At 41.8% G+C, this 14,150-nt stretch overlaps 1 long non-coding RNA gene across 1 annotated transcript in view; it reads right to left on the reverse strand.

Annotated features, from left to right (window-relative positions):
* Positions 1-11,349: 11,349 nt before the first annotated feature.
* The window catches only part of LOC122544646, a 54,030-nt gene continuing 51,229 nt past the window's right edge, over positions 11,350-14,150 (reverse strand). Inside the window, exon 6 of the long non-coding RNA XR_006310396.1 lies at positions 11,350-11,411. This is a non-coding gene — a long non-coding RNA (uncharacterized LOC122544646). The remainder of the gene's footprint in view (positions 11,412-14,150) is intronic.

The raw sequence follows: 14,150 nt of genomic DNA on the forward strand, positions 1-14,150 counted from the left end.
TAAAACTAGAACAGCTGCAGAAGTGGCAGAGGGAATGTGGAGCTTTTAGCGATCTATGATCCTGTCCAGCAAGGAGGGCAACTTGACAATATTCTCGAACGATCGTGTTCACTATTAATGCGCTTACTCGGGAGGACGTAATCTCATGTTGTACCAGTATATCGGGGTGCTGTTGAAATGTGAAGTAAATGATTAGTTGCAGAGTGCAGGGTTTGGCGCCTTTTGTTTTGGGGTCCGCTTATGTTTCACGTTTGGAAAATCCCAATTCAAGATCAGAAATGGGCAGGTTCTAGTAGGCTAGGGAATGAGGTCGAGAGTTAATATAAAGGGCCCACTTTTCATGTAGAAGTAAATTATCTCGAGTATTCGTGCATTCTTCTGTGTTTAAACTGCCTACTTTTCGGTACATATTGGCGGGCTTTTCAAATTGTAAAAAAAGCGGTTGATGATTTGGCGCCGGTACTTTCCGCCTTCCTCCCCGTGCCCTCTCCGGATTGGGGAATGAGGCAGATATCTGATTGGGAATTGAAACAACATTAGGCGGGGCTGGACAATGGGACCAATCAGAAACGAATCCTGGAGCTGGCCGGCAACGCGGCCCGGGACAACAAGAAGACCCGCATCATCCCCAGGCACCTGCAGCTGGCCGTGCGCAACGACGAGGAGCTCAACAAGCTGCTGGGAGGGGTGACCATCGCTCAGGGCGGGGTGCTGCCTAATATCCAGGCCGTGCTGCTGCCCAAGAAAACCGCCGCTGCTGGATCTGCTAAAAAGTGAAGAGACCATCCTTAAATCTGACAACCCAAAGGCTCTTTTAAGAGCCACTCACAGCATTTGTGAAAGGAGCTAAACACACATCTGTCGGATTGAATTACCTTCATTTAATTGGTATTGGTGTCAGTCCCTCCCTTATTCGATACTACTGTCACTGTGTATGATCTAAAATGAAACCTTTCCTCATGGCCGTTCACCGTTTAGCAACAGGAGCGTGAAAAGTTTATCATGGACTATTGATACAACGTTATCTTAACAGTGCTCGGAGTACATTATTTTATTGCTTGTAGATGTCTGTGGTCTCGTCTCTTTAATTATCGTCTTATTCTCGCATGAGTTCCAGTGTAGGGTCCTTTCCCTGGCCGTAGACAGGGATGATAATGGAGGCAACAGTCACTTTTCAGCTTTTTCGAGTTGGTCAAGTTGCTGTTTAATACGGGACCATTTCGGGAGCTACCCGCCCCCGTGGGGTATGACCCTGATTTTGATTTCTGGCAAACAAAAGAAGTGAGTCAACATTAGAGTGGTGCTGGAAAAGCACAGCATGTCAGGCAGCATCCGAGGAGCAGGAAAATCGAGATTTTGGGCAAAAGCCCTTCATCAGGAAAGGTTTTTGCCCGAAACATCGATTTTCCTGCTTCTCGGATGCTGCCTGAACTGCTGTACTTTTCAAGCATCACTCTGATCTCCAGCATCTGTAATACCCACCTCTGCCAAACAGAAGTGCCCTATCTTTGAATTCCACAGATAGATTCATTTTACAGTTAAATTTCCATACACCAAGGGTGTTGTTTGACTGCACAGTGTGCTGAATTAGACTTTCTGCTGTCGTTTAGAAGCTTTCAAAATGAACTGAGATCAAACCAGGACAATTGCCTCACTACAAGGGTCAGTCAAATAGCACAGAAACAGATCCTTCTGTCCAACCAGTCCATACCCAATATAATCTCAAACTAGATGAGTCCCACTTGCCTGTTCTTGGCCCATAACCCTCCAAAATCACAACAATGATATACTTATCCAAATGTCTTATCAACATTGTGACTGTGTCCATATGCATCACCCTCTTTCGAAGTTAATTCCACACAATCTATGATTTGGAGATGCCAGTGTTGGACTGGGGTGTACAAAGTTAAAAATCACACAACACCAGGTTATAGTCCAACAGGTTTAATTGGAAGCACACTAGCTTAGTGTGCTTCCAATTAAACCTGTTGGATTATAATTTGGTGTTGTGATTTTTAACTTTCCACACAATCTATACTGTTTAAAAAAAAATCTTACTTTTAAAATATTTTTCCTTTTACCTTAACAATGTGTCTCATAGTCTTACAGTCTCTTACCATAGAAAAAGATACCTACCATTCCCTTTACCTTTAGCCCCCATGATTGTCAAAACTCTATCACTCATCAAGATTTTAGGCTCTAGAGAACAGAAGTCCCAGCCTATTCTTACAATGGAATCTTCCATTCCCATCAATATCCGAGCAAATCTTTTCTGAACCTTTTCCAGCTCAATAGTATACTTTTGATAACAGGGTGACCAGAACTTGATATGGTAATCCAGAAGAGGACTCATCAACATCCTTAACAACCTCAATACAACCTTACAACTCCTGTACTCCAAGGTCTGAGCAATGAAGGCAAGCATGCTAGATGTTTTTTTCACCACATTGTCTACATGTGAAGCAAACTTCAAAAATATGCAGCTGGCCAACTAGGTGTCTCTGTTCAGCAGCACTACCCAAGGCCCTACTTGTAATTGTATAAGTCCTACCCTTTGTTTTGTAAATATACAATGCCTCAATAACTCCATCTGCCATTCCTCACGTCATTGACTGATTTAATCAAGATTTGTTTCTAATCTGAGATAGAATTCACTGTCCACTATCCCACCAATTTTGATGACATCTGGAAAATTACTAACCACACCTTCTGTATTCTCATCTAAATCATTTACATAAAAAACAAACAAAAGTGGACCCAGCACCGATTGGGGTGGAACATCATTGGTAACTTGCATCCAGTCTAATAAGCAACTGTTCACCTCCTCTCCATCTCCTGCTGTTATGCCAATTTTATATTCAATTGGCACACTCAACCTGAATCCCATGTAATCTAACCTTGCTATTTAGTCTACTATGCAGAAACTTGTAAAAGGCTTTACCAAACTTCAAGTCAATAATGTTTACCAATGTGCCCTCAATCTTCTCGGATACTCCCTCAACAATCTCAATCAACTTTGGGAAACATAATTTCCTTCTGCAACACAATCCTGACAATTCCTAATTATTCCTTGCCCTCTCCTACCACTCCTCACCAAACCGTACATTTGAATCCTATCTTTCGGAATTACCTCTAATAATGTACCCATCACACAAGTCAGACTCATGGGTCTATACTTCCCAGGCTTCTCCTTACATCCCTTCTTAAAGTAACGGCAAAATATTACCCAACATCCGATCATCCAGCACCTCACCATAGTTACAGATGATACAAATATTTCTGCAAGGGGCACCACAATATCCTCCTTAACTTCCCACAATGTCCTGGGATACACGAGATCAGGTGTCTGAGATTATCCAACTTTGTGTTCAAAGACCTCCAGCATTTCCTCTTCTGTAACGTGAACTCTTTTCAAAACATCAATATTCATTTTCCTGAGTTTGCCTTCTTCCCAGTAAAAAACTGATGTGAAAATTCATTTTCTGCCTCTCGCATCTTCTGAAATTCAAACAAAACTGCAGAGGTGAACTGGATCTGCTGGTAACAAAATGGCCCATGTCTGCTCCCACAAAATGGATGACAAATGTCTATTCTTAGTACATTGTCATGAATGGCTGTGAGTAATCTATTTTGTCCAGGGCAAATGAGGGTACTTCTGAAAACTTACTAACTTTCGCACATAGGCATAAACATTTTGGTTCCATGTATCTATGCTGGAAGTCTTTGAAAACAGACCTAAACCTAACTAACCAGAACAGAAAGCATTCTTACAAATCTTATAGCAACTAAATGTCTTTGGTATTTTTAACACACATAATTAGAACAATGGGAAATATGAGAAGAAAAACAGAATTTCATAAAGGAAGTACATGAGATACAATGAATAACAGAACTCAAACTGACTCACAGATAAAGCCAACCCGAGAGGCCTGAAGGAGTCTCGCAATTAACTTTGGAATGTGAATGAGGAGGACACATAGAAAGATGGCAAGGATGAGTGATTAAAGTGTCTGTTCAATGCCATGAGGTCATGGGAAGCTGAGGCCTGTTAAAGGAATGCCTGTCATTGATTCGGTGTTTTATAAGATTGGGATTCCGAAATATGAGGGAGGATCAAAGTGACCACGTTGTATGCGATTGTTATCAGCAAATTTATGAAAGTACTGCTTTATGTTATAAATTCAGAGTGTGTCATGATCTCTCTTTCAGGACTGGTCTCTGGAGAGAATCCTTTGTCCCTGCTTTAACTGGGTTTTGCATGAATAAACCTTCATTTGCCTGAGTTCTGCCTGCCTCCTGAGTTTGCATTCCTTTTCAGGGGAAAAGGCTCCAACAACAACATCAACTACCTCTTTGATCTTTAAGGTATCCTACTCTCTTTCTCTCCTTCATGGTTAACTTGCTTTGAATGAACTTGTAGAATTTCTTTGAATTATGCTTAACCTTATCTGCCAAGACTATCTCATATCCCCCTCTTTGATTTCCTAATCTCCCTCTCAAGAATGCCCTTACTATTTGCATACTGTTCATGAGATGCATTTCACCCCAGTTGTCTATGTCTAATATATGATTTATTTGTACTTGCAAATAAAACATTGACTTTGCTGCTCCTCTGATGCTGTGCTTTTCCAGTTTCATTTTTATCAACTCTGACTGTGCTTACTAAAAACCTTACATTTATCCATGTTATATTGCTTTTGCCCATTGACTTCTCCTCAACACAATCACAATGCATCTTCTTTCACAGCTCACCATAGGGCAGCACGTTCGCTCAGTGGTTAGCACTGGTGCCTCACAGCACCAGGGTCCGAGGTTCAATCCCATCCTTGGGCAACTGTCTGTGCTCTGGGTTCCTCCCATGTTCCAAAGATGTGCAGGTCAGGTGCATTGGACATGGTAAATTGCCCATAGTGCATTAGTCAGAGGGAAACTGATCTGGATGGGTTACTCTTCAGAGGGTCAGTGTGGACTGGTTGGGCTGAACTCCAGCTGATTTACAAGCTGAGAACATAGAACATTATGACACAGGAACAGGCATTTCGAATCCATGCTGACTTTGTTTGGACCCAATCTTTTTTTTTCGCAGACACTCTGCAAGTTTTTTTTTCTTGCAAGCTGAGTGGCCTATAATACCCAGAGTATCTCTAACTTGCTTTTCAAATAGATTGGTTACATTAGCTAACCCACAATCTGTGGAAATATTGCAATGTCTCTGGTATCTTGGAACATGACCATTTACTATTTCTGTGACCACTATGTTAAGTACTCTGGGATGTGAATGACCAGACCCTGCTGTTTCTCAGCTTCAATAATATCCATTGTCCCAACACAATTTTCCAAACAATACTGATTTGTTTCAGTTTTTCCCTCTCACTGAACTCTTTGTTCCCCAAACTTCCTGGTGCATCATCAGTGTCATCCTTTGTGATCAGAGAACAACAGTTACGTATTTGGGTGAATAGCCATTTTTGCTCCAGATTATGGATTGCCTCTTTTTGATCGTAAGTGACCCATCTTTGTGTTCACCAACCCATGTTTTCTTCCATTTCCTCATTACACATTTATCAATACTTTAACAGTTAGTTTCTTTTTCAAAACTGCAATCTTACTCCTGTCCTCATTTTCTCTTTCTTAATCAATGCCCTTTATCGCATCGTTTGCTGAATTTTAAATTGTGGCAAAAGTGAGGACTGCAGATGGTGGAGATCTGAGTCAAGATTAGAGTGGTGCTGGAAAAGCACAGCAGGTCAGGCAGCATCTGAGAAACAGGAAAATCAACGTTTTGGGCAAAAGCCCTTCATCAGGAATGAGGCTGGGAGCCTCCATGGTGGAGAGATAAATGGGAGCGAGGTGGGGCTGGGGAGAAGGTAGCTAAGAGTGTAATAGGTGGACGGAGGTGGGGATGAAGGTGATAAGTCAGAGAAGAGGGTGGAGCGGATAGATGTGAAGGAAGATTGGCAGGTAGGACAGGTCATGAGGATGCTGCTGTCAGGTTGGAACTGGTGTAAGGTGGGGGGAGGGGAATGAGGAAGCATGTGAAGTCTACAAAGTTGATTTTAACCTTACTGCGAATCCTATTGTAAGGATGCCTACCTTGAAGAAGTTCTCCTCCTTTCTCCACAAAGATCTCAGTGAGTTCCTCTCACTGCAACCCCCAGGTCATCTCCTCTACCCTGAATTCTGAACTATTCCCAGGCTTTAGGTCTGTCTGTTTATTTTCTTCCCAATTTGTATGCCTGTTCTTGGCATCAAATAATATCTCACAGAACCCTAAAGTTTTGTTAAGTTTACAAAGTTTTGTAAATTGTTTACCTTTCCAAACTCAGGGCAACCTCCATCTGAAAAGTTAAATGCAGTTGATGTAGGGAGACATCAGCTTGACAGGGCAAGTTTCTCTCTGAGCCACACACCATAATAACTTGGAAATATATCCCCTTTCCTTCACTGTCGCTGGATCAAGGTGCTGGAATCCCCTTTTCGTGGCATTGTGGGCAAGACATGGACAAAAGCTGTTCCAGAAGGTGGATCACTACCACCTTCTCAAAGGGGAATAAATGCTAGGCTTAGCCAGCGACGTCCACATCCCCAGAGTGAATAAGCAAAAGCATACAATACATCACAAGGTTTCTGTCTGCAGCGTACCTCACACAGACATCTGTTGTCCACTATACACTCAATGGAGGCTCAGAGACGTTATTGCACACCCCTGCTCCAGGTCTGATTTTTGCACACGCCTCCTGAACCAGAAACAGGGACTAACACTGTGATGCAAGACTCTCTCCAACAGTTACATTCTGCCTTAGTAAGAGTGTTCCACTTATTTCATTTGTGTTACTATTTTCCAGTTATGTTACTTTCTTAAAGGAATTAACATTTGTGGATGAGGGTCAGCAGGATTACATACCACAGTTAACATAAGATCAGACGTGATGTTATCAAATGGGGGAAGCACAGGGGATGGGCCGAGTGGCCGCCAGTTTCTCCGCCCCCTGATCAGATTGTGAGAGAGCCGGAGGGAGGAGTTATTAACATGACCCGAGAATGAGCTCCATTAGAGCTTCATAAAGGGACAATGTCCCAGCTTGAAATCTTCTCTGCCCTTTCCCCCACAGCCCCAATTCCTTTGGTCAAACTGGGAGAGAAGGGAATTGGGGAAATGACCAATTGGTGTTTGTTTCTGTGAAGCATTGGGAAAAGCAACGCATGCGCAATGTAGTCCCTCCGCCAATGCTGATTGATCCTGCCGAGAGGAGCGCATGCGTGAGGCCCTCCCCCAGCGCTGCCATTGAGGAGCATTTACTCAGTGAGTGCAAGAGGTTTGTTTGAAACAGACCGCAATGGAGGGAACAGCAGGCTCCTTCCAGCAGCTCATCGGGATGGGAGCCTGGGATACAGAGGGGGCTCCGAGACCGGGATTGATTCGGGGTGAGTTCAGGGAGAACCGGGGGCTGTTTGTAAGAGGCCGAGCGGAGCAGGTACTGGTCCCGGAACTTGGAGTGAGCGGGCTGGGGGGACGAGAGAGGCCTTTCTCGGGCTGTGTGTGGGCCTGCTGAGGGAGGCAGAGCGGGAAGAAGCTGCTGTGGGACATTCTTGGGGTTTACAATCCTCTGAACTCTGTTGAGATATCATTGTTTCCCATTGTTTTTTGAGATTGTGCAGTCAATATCGGAATCGCAGACCGACCATAGGAATGGGATACTCCTGTAAAAGGAGTGGGTCTTGGGAAAAAAAGATATAGCACCGTTTATTCTCTCTCCAACAGGTAGTTTATTGGGAGTTGCATATTGAACTGTGTGAGCATTCCGGTGGTGAGTAGTCCCATTCACGGAGTTGGGCAGTTGTTGCTCAGTTTCTCCATCTCACTCAATTGGTATTGAAACATATGAAAAACAAACACAATCTCCAGACAGAGGTTCAGCGCAACAATGGAATCAGATCCGTGGTTCTGGTTAAGTTGCTGGCTTATCCTAATGAATATGCAATGGGACTAGCTTCACATTGATTAACGGGTGGTGTCTCTATCTTCCTCCAGACAAATACCTGAGAGACTAAGACACTGTGATACTTCCTCGGTTCAAAGGGAAGTGTGACCAGCTGCCTCGAGCAAACAGCAGGTATGTCGCCCATTGACATTTACACCAGTTTTGAAGATAGATAAACTGAATCCTCATCCAAAGTAGACACTCAGGAACAGCATTAAAATCTGCATTTTAATAACATTTTTTACAATGTAGATAAACAAATAGATCATTCTGTTACATAGTCTCAACAACCATCCATGAGGTAGCTACTAAGTACAGAGATGGAGGGAAACTGCTCATCAACAGTTTCTCTCTCTCCATTCTCAGTGCATGTCACCCCATTTCCAATAAGTGTCATTATTCACAGCCATCAAGTCACAGAGATGTACAGCATGGAAAAAGACCCTTCGGTCCAAATTGTCCATGCCAGTCAGATATTCTAAACTAAATTTAGTCCCATTTGCCAGCACATGGCCCATATCCCTCTAAACCCTTCCTATTCACATACCCATTCAGGTGCCTTTTAAATATTGTAATTGTACCAGCCTCCACCACTTATCCATGCCATTCATGATTTTATGAGCCTCGATAAAGGTCCCTCTCCAGGGAAAACAGCTCCAGCCTATTCAGCCTCTACCGCTAACTTAAAACCTCCAACCCAGATGAAGCACATTTACATGGAGTTTATCTGTGACTGAGAAGGACAGCATTAATCTTTTACTGAATAGTCATCACAGACAGAGATGACAATTAAATAATGTGATTTCCAAACAATGTCTGCAAAAGTATGAGTTTTTCTTACACCTAAATGACCTCCTAGTGGTCGCCCATGCGCTACTCACAACACCTCCCTTCTATAACCAACTGGCAATACAACTTCATACAGTTCTGCCCATTTCTCATCCTGAATGTGTGATGGTCTCCATTTCCTCATTAAGACATCATTATTAAGATAATAATATGCAGGGATATATTCAGATTCTTTTTCTGTGTTGGCTTTTTGGTACAATTGCTTTAAATTTTCATCTTTCTTCTGTAACTTGGTTAATTTATCTCAGCTAAAGATGTCTGCTTTGTTATCTATCTCTTCCCGGTTTGTCTCAACCATCTGATCAAACAAGGTCTCTGCTAATTTCACTTCAACTTTCTTATCAGTACTCTTTGATCTCTCCTGCTTCAGCTGGTGACTTTGTCACCACACAGTCAGGAAAATTCCCAGGATATATGTCCAGCAATAATTCAGTTGCCTGAATTTTCACTGGCTTTTCAACCACAGTAGGCAGCACTCCTACCGGTGAATCAACAATATCATTAGCAAGGACACATTGTATTCCCGGAGCTGAGAGTTTGTCCAATACTCCTACCACAACTTCTCCACTCTTCACTGGAAACTGAGTGACAGAGCAGGGAAATGGCTTTGATCATCCAGCTCACTCCAGCCCCAACTGTATCTGGCACTGAACTTTTTCTCCCCAAAGCTGACTGTTCCTGTCCAGAGGAGCGCATGCGTGAGGCCCTCCCCCAGCGCTGCCATTGAGGAGCATTTACTTAGTGAGTGTAAGAGGTTTGTTTGAAACAGCAGGCTCCTTCCAGCAGCACATCGGGATGTGAGCCTGGGATACAGAGGGGGCTCTGACACTGGGATTGATTCGGGGTGAGTTTAGGGAGAACCGGGGGCTGTTTGTAAGAGGCCGAGCGGAGCAGGAACTGGGCCCAGAACTTGGAGTGAGCGGGCTGGGGGGAAAAGAGAGACCTTTCTCGGGCTGTGTGTGGGCCTGCTGAGGGGGGCAGAGCGGGAAGAAGCTGCTGTGGGACATTCTTGTGGTTTTTAATCCCCTAAACACTGATGGGAAGTCTTTGTTTGGCTTCTATTTCCTGCTGTTTGTTGCGAATAGACATTGAAATGTTGGGAAGTAAAGGGCAGTGATCTAAATGTGATAAAAGTGCCCGTTGTTCTTCCTTCAACAGTTAGTGTTTTTTTTGGGAGCTGAATATTGAACCGTGCAATCATTCTATTTTTGGAGCTGTGCATATGTTGGTTAGTTTTCTTTCATCTGAGTAAATTGTTTCAGAATTTTGCAAACAGAAAAAGACTGGGAGGAGCTCAGTGTTGCTTTGTAACCAGACCTTGCTCTGTTTAAAAACAGAAGTATCATTATCATGATCTGAATGTTGCATTGATCGGTTGATGTCTTTCTACTCAGAAATGATGATATCTCTCTTTTCTTCCTCCAGGCAAATGTTTGATGGACCAAGATAATGTAATATTTCCTCAGTACAAAGCCAAGTGTGACCAGCTGCTTCTACCAACCAGCAGGTATGTTACAGTTGTCAGATTGGAGAACATCCTTTCCACAGTCACAGAATGGATTGAGTCAGATACATATTGAGCTCAATTTCCAGAAGGATGCATTCAATCCAAGAGTCAGACACTGACGAAATATTTTTTTAAAATTTCTCTTTATACTCAATGTACAACAGCTCAGTTCCACTAACTTCCATTATGCATAGCGAGTTATCATTTGCAACCTCAGAGGGTTAGACTGTATCCTCATATGAAATATACATTCAGGAATTACATTAATCCACATGTAGTAAAGGCAATTTTAAAGTTGCAATCAAGGTGAACAAACAAGTCATGCTGTTAGATTGTTACAACAAGGATATATGAAGAAGATATTGGGTGCAGATGCAGAAGGAAACTTTGATATTTTCAGTAACTGAGAAAGTCAAAATTACATTTTTGATAAATCATTGTCCTGGAAAAGACACAACAATTAAACTATGTAAATTCCAAATGAATCTCTGGGCCAAAGACTGATGTTGAGAGAGTGCTCATAGAGTGTGTACACATGCACAACCACCATCTCCATCCCACCCCAATCTGCGTGCTTGCGCGCATACACCATTCTATCTCACACAAAGCTACTGACTGATTTACAATAGTTGCAAATTGGTACACCATCCTGAAATACACATTACAACATCTAACAGTGATGAAGATCCATATACACCGCAACTAGCAGAAAATATTTCATCAAACTGATTTCTACTCTCAGATCTCAAGTCAAAGAGATTGACAGCACAGAATATGTCTGTTCAAATTATTAAGTCTGCACTGATCAAAAACTGTCTATAACAATACAGTTGATTGAAAGGGATTAGAATTGTTAACTCAATGAGTATTCCATTTCCATAGATTTATTCATGGCAGCAGAGAAGTTGTCATCCCCATCTGTGTCACAACGCCATCCTCCATTTCACCATTTTGTCGGAGTTTTTTTTCAGTCCAGGAAGAAAGTTTTTCTTATTATTCTGTGTGTCTTTCAAAATTTGTTTCAAAAAATCTATGAAGAACCCTGCATTCATCTTGACTATCTCTTCATTAAACTACAAAATAAAATCAAAGAATCCGGATATAGTTTGGTCAAGGACTCAATGGAATCAGATCATTACTATTTAAAGCAGTGCAGAAAGAAAGAGAAAGCTAAAGTTGATAGGTTTGTCAAGCTGCTCCTTTCTTTTAACCAACAAGAGTTGATTGTTCAATAAGTTGAATTTGACTGTTTAAATATTCTTCACTACCAATTGAAAATAAAAGAACTTTTGTTTCCTCCCCCCCCTCCCCCCACCAGAGAGCAACACAAGAATACTGCTAATGGTTTGCACCAGATCCTGCCCAGATTGGTAAATAAAATAGAATTGGCCAATTCTCTTTTCTGCACAAGGAGCATTGTCTTCAGTCAGCTGCGATGCAGTTGAAGTGTTCACTTAGTTGCAAATTGATTCTGTTAATACACCATTAATTCATTGGTTAAAGTATGTCACAATGCAAAAATTGATAGCATCCTGAAAACCAGACCTTGATATCTCCATTGTTCCTGGTTAGACTCTGCACTATAGGACTTAAAAAATTCTCTTGCTTTTCTCCCCTTGCTTTTCTGCTGTAATGTGTTGCATGTTCACCTGTCCATGGACTTTACGGGCTCTAGAACTAAAGAATGTAGGCTGTGGACATTATTTAACTACATGTAGGAGGCCAAAGATTAGCATATATAGAAACACATCCACTTTCGCTGATGGGAGCTGATTCCAGTGGCAATGGATACAACCTCATTCATGTCAAGTAGCAGAAGTTTAAACAATTAATTGTGCTTGCAGTTACTAAAAGTGACATGTTTCAACTTAGACGACACTGAACCACTGTGAAATACAATAACCAAGATTAAGGACCACATTGGTATCAAGTATCAGAGGTTGATCTATTGAATTCAGTTCTCACTCTTGGCCTGGTGCTGATACAAAGACACTTTATCTACACTCACATTCTGGTTGAGGGCCTGAGTAATGCAGAAACATTTCTATACATTTTAATGAATGAAACACTGATTTATAAGGAATTAAACCTTCCTCAGTGTATCAGATCATGACATGCAGAACTGGAAACATGAGGAGATAGACAGACAGAAACTGTCAGTGTGGTATAGGCCAGTACCGCTCCTTCAAAGTGATTCAGATTGGCAGCACAACAGAAAACTCACTCTCTCAGACAGTTAATGGAGAAAGAGAAAAAAGAATGAAATTTAGGCCCAGGTATTTCCAAATATGCACAGTTATAAATTGACTCACCAAACCATTGATCGCTTCAGTTAGTGTTAGATATTACATTTTACAGTGTCCAGCAGCAACTGATAAAGACTCCTACATACACACAATGTTTTAAAAAAAAAGTCTGAAAACAATAACATTCAGATTCATGGCAAAAGTAAACATTGAACCAACATTAATCCCTCGCTTACCAAGTGTTAGTGAATATTGATCAAGTTTATCCAACACTCAGACCAAACAAATACAACTCATGCTGTAAGGAGAAAGAGATTTCCACCAGATGCTGTTGCATACAAAACCAAACTGGCACTATAGTTATTCAATGGCAGAATACTGCAGAACTAATCTCACGTTAGCATTTACCTTGAGATACTGGCAGTGAGTGGATGAAGTTCAGACGCCCAACAGTGAGTTGAAATTAGTATGGAGAACAGATGAACAACAGCCCAGTGCAGACACAATGGGCTGACTAGCTGTATCAATTCTGTGACTCTGTCATAAATCACAAAATGCAGAAGAGTTTAAGGCCCAATCACAACACCTTTAAAAACTACTATCACAGAATGAATCTCAGTCACAGAGAATTATTTTTCCTAAATTCATTCATGGGATGAGGGCATCACTGGTTAGGCCAGTATTTATTGCCCATCCCTAACTGCTCAGGGGGTAGTTATGAGTCAACCACATTACTGCGGGTCTGGAGACACAAGGATGGCAGTTTCCTTACAGGACATTAGTGAACTAGATGGGTTTTCCTGAAAATCAACCATAGGTTCCTGGTGATGATTGGACTCTCAGAATATTATTGGCTGCCAGAGATTTAAGCAACTTTCATACATAAAAGAGTTGAAAGTAGTTGGTACTGATTGAGTACTTGACTCTCTCAGTCACACAGCAGAAACTGTCAAGTGTAGATCAATTCCAAAACACTCCTACGGGCATAACAGAAACTGACAGGTGTAATTGATAGCTGCTCTCTCATATTCATTCTGCAGAAACTGAAAGGGAGAGAATGATACATAAATATACACGCGCACACACACACACAGGCAACTAAACTAACACATTCACTGAGCAAACACTGGCAGCTACAGTCTGGTTAATGCATTTGCACATTTATAAATAAGATGCTGACAGATACAGATTCATAACTCCATCCTGAGATACCCAGAGCAGAATATAACAGGGACAGATTGGTCAATCGTACACATGTGCACATGGCAGGACATTTCAGAGGAAGACTGATAACTACATTCTCATCACCAAAACTTATTGGAACAGATTATTAACACTCTCTGTTTCAAATTGCATAAATTGACATGTACAGTTTGATAATGACACTCATGTTTACAGCACAGAAACTGACAGGTAGAAATTAATAACAAAAATTGCTGGAAAATCCACAGGTTTGGCAGCTTTGGTGGCGGGAAATCAGACTTAACATTTGAGGTCTAGTGACCCCTCCTCAGAACTGATTGTGTGCATTTTCCTAGCTACCATTTGGTCTTCTCTATGCTGGGG

This window comes from Chiloscyllium plagiosum, chromosome 50 (genome assembly GCF_004010195.1).
Source record: "Chiloscyllium plagiosum isolate BGI_BamShark_2017 chromosome 50, ASM401019v2, whole genome shotgun sequence".
In the NCBI taxonomy this organism is placed as follows: domain Eukaryota; kingdom Metazoa; phylum Chordata; class Chondrichthyes; order Orectolobiformes; family Hemiscylliidae; genus Chiloscyllium; species Chiloscyllium plagiosum.